Genomic DNA, 6000 nt, shown 5'->3' with positions numbered 1-6000 from the left:
ACCCCGGGAAGGAGGATCCCGCGGACGGCTGCAGCCCGAGGTAATCACCGTGGATGACGGACGGGGCCGCTCCTCGCCCAGGAACCCGACCCCGGCGACTCGGAATGCGGACTCCAGAGGTGGCACTCTCGATCAGGACAAGTTTCTCGCGGTTTGAAGGGGTCCTGAAACTGTCACTAGTTATTATTTAATTAGCCTTTCCTCTTATGTTTTAAATAAGTTTATTTAGACAATGAAAAAAAAAAATAGCCTCCCGGATGACTGTAGGTTTACAAATATAATCCCGAAACTTTTGCATGGTGTGGTTATTTGCTTATGCATATTTATTAACCTGTTAACTCTGCAGCTCGTCAGAAAATTGACATTTAAAATATTCTTTTAGGAACATTTCAACTTCGCTGTTGCGTTCAGGCATCGTGTTATTTATCAGCTTAGTTAGCATCTGTCTTCCCGAAGTGGTACCAAAGCCTGTCCCTTGGCGACGGGTCTTGCATGTGACACTCTTGCCCTCTAGTGTCTCACCAGCTTGGTAGCAGTTTGATGGCTAATATTAATAAGATGTTACATAACACAAGGGTACTGGGCCATAACTGGAAATGCTACCACTTGTGAAGCCAAAAAGCCTATGCCGGTGGTAGTGGATGCTGCTGTTTCAGTTTCTTTTCTGTTGAAACTTTGTGAAGCATTGTCGGCGCTTTCAACTTTAATTCCAGGTAAGTGCATCTGTTTATTTACACTATCCATTAATGCTCACTCATAAATGTAAGAAGGGCTTCTAGTAAGAGATAGCAACTTTGTTTTCAATTAATCTAAAAATTTCAGGATTGAACAAGTGTCTCATTTGATTCTTGTAGAAGAAATAGAGCATTTTAATTAAGTGAGACACAGAAATATCATTCTCGGGTAATTTTAAAGCTTCTCTTCACTAACATTGAAGTATTAAGGAGATGATCCCTTATAACTGCTTAAGATCTCCACCAACAAGTTGTAATTATTCTGCAGCAGATTTGTTAAACAGAACACATGTGTATTGCTTGATGGACTAGAAATATGTAAGCGACATTAGAGATTTAAACTATAACTACCTGTCTATCTATACAGTAATGATCCTCAACAAATCTTTCTATTTGATGCAATTCATTTCATAAACATTGTTTAAAATTGCACAGTTAATAAAATTACATGCAACTGGAGAGAAAGAATCAGGCTATGTATTGAATATAGAAGCCTTAAAAGAAAATACATGTATCTTCCATTTAATATGTCTACTTTTTTTCCTCAAAAGAACCAAGTGAACATTGTTTAAAAGGTTTACCTAGATTATCTCCAACTAGTTCTTCTAATATCTGGAAACTATTTAAGCTTCAAACTCATTTAAAGTTGAAATTTAATTTATATTCTTTATAAACACATTGAAGTACAGCAACATATGTAATCTGGGAAGAGTTTTAAGGAAATCACTCCTAAGTAATATAAACAGCTACATCTTCATATTAGATTAAAATAGAAATCAAATATTCAGATACATGTGAAACTGATCTCCAACCCACTTTTTCTTTGTCCTTAGAAAATATCATTTTGAACAATGCTATTCACCACAGAGCAGAATGATACGGAGGACAAACTCTCAAACATCTGATAGTCAGCTAAAGGGCATTTTTCCCTTTTTCTTCAACTATAGCTTCCTATTAATACTGTATTTGAGAAGGAGATTTCAAAAATAAATTTGAAAGAGACTCTTGAAAAATAGTACTGAACATATCAAGAGGTTTGCCCTAACAGAAGCTCTTTCTTTCTCCAGTTAACACAGTATCTATCATCTCTCATTTTTTATTGTTTTTCTTTATGGTCCTAATGGTAAAACAGAAGGCTTCTCTCTTTGTATAAGTAAATATTACTATTAAACTGGTCACATGAGTTAATTTCTTCATAGTTTTTAGAATGAAAGATTCTTAGGTTACTAAAATGTTTTAGATAAAACAAAACTTTTATCTCTTTCTAGAGAGATTTGTTATAGTTTAGTTCAGTTGAGTTATGGTATACCTTCTCTTTCAGTACATTTTCTTGAGGAAAGTATTATTTCTGAAGATTACAGCAAGTATTAAGAGTAATTTGTGGTATAACTGAAAGGTTTGTTGGAAAAAAAAAAAAAATAGAGTAGAAGAGATAACCAGGCATTGAGTTTCATTTTTCTAGACTATATATATATATATATATATTAACACATATTCAGTTCAATACTGAAGAAGTTATTATAAGCTAAAATCTAAATATTCAGTGGTCAACTTGCTGTTTCAGAATTTTAAAACCATAAAGAAATTACAATTTTTTCTTTCAATTCAGGGAATCTTGTATGACTTCCTTGAAACCTGATTGAGTCTCAATTGTTGTTTAGTAATTAGTGCCAATTTTTAAACTTAAATATGTATTTGCTGAGGTATAAAATATATTCAAAGAAAACTGTATTTAAATACTTTGTGATTTGTATGCACTATAAAAACAGAGAAATAGAATTGGTGATAAAAACACTATTCTCAACTAAATGAATGTCTTGGATTTATAACTGCTTAACAGTTCAGATGATAGGAAAAACCATGGAAGTTTGCTTTTCCTGAGGTGTGGCTATTGAAGATAAGTATTCACACTGACATGCATGAACTCTAAACACCTGTCCAGTTGGATGCTGCCAGACCACAAAAGTAACAGCTTACATTATAATGATAATTAGTCTGAACAATGCTCAAAATTGTTTTATAACTGAATTTTTTTCTTAGAGTACCCAGTAATTTGTTGTGGAAAACCAAATGGGTTTTTTGTGTTTGTTTTTAATAAAAACTATCCTTAGGTTCTGGGATATCACAGTGACCTTCATGTTACTCTAAACATTCTTCATCAATTTTCTGTAAGTTGTATAACTAGAGAAAAATTCAGGCTTTTCTACAATTAATGTGTATAACAAATTATCTCACAAAAACTCCTACAAGTTACTGAGGGCTATAACTCTTGATTACTATTACCAAACATAATCAAGTGTTAAAGTCCCATACTAAACATTTTAGCATCTCAATGATGGGTTATCCATTTTACATACACTTCATTTTTAATTCTTTTCTTTGGGTATGATGTTTGAGAATAACATGAAGCTAGATATGAATTCTAGGCCTGGTTCTGCCATGAGAGATGTACTTTTGGACAACTCCCTTGCTAGCTCTGGGCTTTGGTCCCTTACCTGGAAAATGACGATCTCAGAGATCCTTTTCTATCTTCCTTGTTGTTCAACACTGTAGAAATTGTTTTGAAAGGACAAATAGACATGAAAAAAATTAAATAATAATGCAAGACTTGTTGATTAGTACTGTTGTCTAGATATTTAGTAATAGATACGAAAGTTTTTTAAAACAACAGTTAACCGTCATAGAATGGTTACTTTGTCCAGGCACTGTTCTAAGCACTAATATATTAATTTTTAGCTCAACGTAATCTTCAAAAAGATTATCTGAGGTAGATGCTCTAATTATTTCCTTTTCACAAATGAGGAAATTGAGGCACTGAGAGGTTACTTACCTTTCTAAGATCATATACCTGCAAGTGGTAAAGATGGGATTCAGTTTGAGTCTGGTTCCAATGCACATGCCCTGAACCACCAGATTATATTGTCTCTCTATAGGTTTTCAAGCATTTGTGCTTGATATGTCTCTTGATATAATAGAGGCAATTCATGTACCACGGTAGTCATTTCCACCACTTCTACCCTTATGTACTCCTACATAGGAAATGATCATTTATTCATTCAAGAGATATTTACTCAGCACCTATTGTTGTGTCAGGCTTAACCCAGTGCCCAAGACCATTACATGCGGTGCCTTCCCTAAGGAAGTATATATAGTCCAGTTTAGGTGATTTCTTTCCTCTCCCATGATAGCCCAATTGGGTTGAGTGTCAGTTGCTCAAAAAGATGCCTAAGGTAACAGAGGAAGAATTTGTCTGACTTCTTTGTTGATGCATCCATAGGATAGAGATTAATAGAGCAAGACCTCAGACTTCCTAGGACTCCCTATCATATTTCTTCATTGCTCCTCTCTGCTCTTTTTCCATTATCCTCTCTGCAGATCGGCTGCCTCTGCTTCTCTGGTTCATATAACCTCCCCTAAAACATAGCCAAAAATTTATCTGTGACTTTACATCGTATGGTCTAGGCAAACAAGGAGAGATTAGGTTAATACTTTTGTTCCCATGACTCTGAAGAAGAATAAAAGCAACAAAGGTTATAGTAGATCCTGAAAGCTTCATTGGCAGTAGTCGTAATGCCCTGCTATTAGGCATACAGTGATGTATACATTGTAGCTCAATTAAGGGGATTTGGGAGACATTTTCTCCTTTAAGTCATACAGGCAGAACAAACAGCAAGCAGTAGTGGGGTAGTTTTCTTGTCTTGCCTCACTGGCTGGCATAACACTGAGAGAAGTGAAAAAAAAAAAAAAAAGATTGTTTCCTTGATAATTTCTAAATACAAAGAAGGAGGGAAAGTTGCAATAGAAAGGCATTTTTCCATTTAATATATCAAACAAAGCCAGTGCCCCCAAGTGCAGCTATTTGCCCATCCATCCCAAAGAAAAACCACAGTTCTAGGGACAGAGTGTATTCTTGGTCTTACTCCATGCAAATCAGCATCTGACTTGCCTACCACAGCAGGGTTCAATTAACATGACACAGTTTCACACATTTCTTCCCAGAGAAGAGCATGTTCTTTGTCAATTTTTAATACCACTAAATTACTTTTAGCAAATTCATGTAATGTATTTGAAGCCTCCCAATGCATTTTTCAACACTATAAAATACAGTTAATTTTGTGAAAGGGGAATGTTGTCAAGATCTTTTAAATATCTTTCATTTATGTTAGAACCTGAAGTTCTTTAGTTATTAATACTCATTTTCCAGATGGCAATCTTTTTTTTCAACATTTCTTGTACTGCCAACTTCAACGTGATTCTATTGCATTTAGGAGAAATTGATTTTTACTTGAGGATGATGGCGGGTGGAAGATAGTGGGAAAGATAGGTTCCAGTGACAAGTAGATGCTTCCCCTTGCAGAGATCACAATACTTTGCAAAATGTATGTTTGTATATATTCAGTTCTTTTCTATGTATACAGAATGGCTTAGGATTCCAAAATATAATTTCTCCCTCTGCCTTTTGTTAATGGTATATAATTAAATAATGGCTAATGCTTCCTTGGTGGAAAACAGATGTTTTCCTTTTTAAATACACATGCATTACAAAGCAACTCTAGCCATGCCAAATTCTGAAAAATATCAGAATGGGAAAAATAGGTATTTGAGTAAGATTCAATAAAAGGTACCTTCTGGATGTGCCTGACTTATGGCTGTGGTCAAGGTGGTCACTGCCATTCACAGTGTTTATATTATCACCCTATTTGAGGCCAATGTGACTTGTGGAGGTATCCATTCACGGAAAATGGTTGACTTAATCACTGCCCTAGTTTGTGAAGGCAGCTGCTAGTTGTAAAATTTAGTACAGGCTCTCTTTTCACTCATTTAACAAGTATTCAGCGGGATGTTCTTACTTCAAGCAATGGATTGGTATCTAGAAGATAGAGGTGAACAGGACAGGTACTTACAAATGCTTCCAATCTCTGGAGAAATATTACACAAAAAGCCACATGGCTAATTATACCTATGGAATGTGCTGCGGAGGTAAAGTAGGTGGTGATGTGAGAGTGTGTAAAGAGGGAGACCTGACAGATCTGGGGAATCGAGGCTTTTGTGAGGCAGGATCATTTATGCTTAGAGCCGTAGGACTCAGAGGCTGAAGCCAGATGAAGACACAGGAGAAAACTTCCAGAGGAAGTTTGGAAGTCCTTCCAAAGAGGACAGCATGTGAGAAGACTCTGAGTCAGAGAAGAGGTGGTTGCTTTTGGGGAACTGAAAGAGGACCCCTTTACCTGGAATTTGGAGGGGAGCACACCATTGAATCAGGCCT

The 6000-nt window shown here is 35.8% G+C and overlaps 1 protein-coding gene and 1 long non-coding RNA gene across 10 annotated transcripts in view; one reads left to right on the top strand and one right to left on the bottom strand.

The window, feature by feature from the left end:
• The window catches only part of LOC115942825 (uncharacterized), a 455446-nt gene that overhangs the window by 264963 nt on the left and 184483 nt on the right, over window positions 1-6000 (bottom strand). For 6 of the 7 annotated variants that reach the window (XR_014143167.1, XR_014143166.1, XR_014143163.1 and 3 more), the window contains one exon: window positions 3230-3281. The exons of the other annotated variant lie outside the window; for it this stretch is intronic. This is a non-coding gene — a long non-coding RNA (uncharacterized LOC115942825). The remainder of the gene's footprint in view (window positions 1-3229; window positions 3282-6000) is intronic. 7 annotated transcript variants of the gene reach the window in all.
• LOC102741513 (N-deacetylase and N-sulfotransferase 3) overlaps window positions 1-6000 on the top strand; it is a 163769-nt gene continuing 157769 nt past the window's right edge. For 2 of the 3 annotated variants that reach the window (XM_081812938.1, XM_081812937.1), the window contains exon 1: window positions 118-713. The gene's annotated coding sequence lies outside the window, so the exon portion shown is untranslated. Of the gene's footprint in view, window positions 41-117; window positions 714-6000 lie in introns of those variants that run through there. The other variant, XM_081812939.1, reaches the window with a different exon arrangement.

The sequence above is a fragment of the Leptonychotes weddellii genome, chromosome 2 (genome assembly GCF_054177405.1).
Source record: "Leptonychotes weddellii isolate Sample4059 chromosome 2, ASM5417740v2, whole genome shotgun sequence".
Taxonomy (NCBI): Eukaryota; Metazoa; Chordata; class Mammalia; order Carnivora; family Phocidae; genus Leptonychotes; species Leptonychotes weddellii.
Note: the sequence above shows the minus strand (reverse complement) of the source record. Positions and strands in the feature narration are given on the sequence as shown.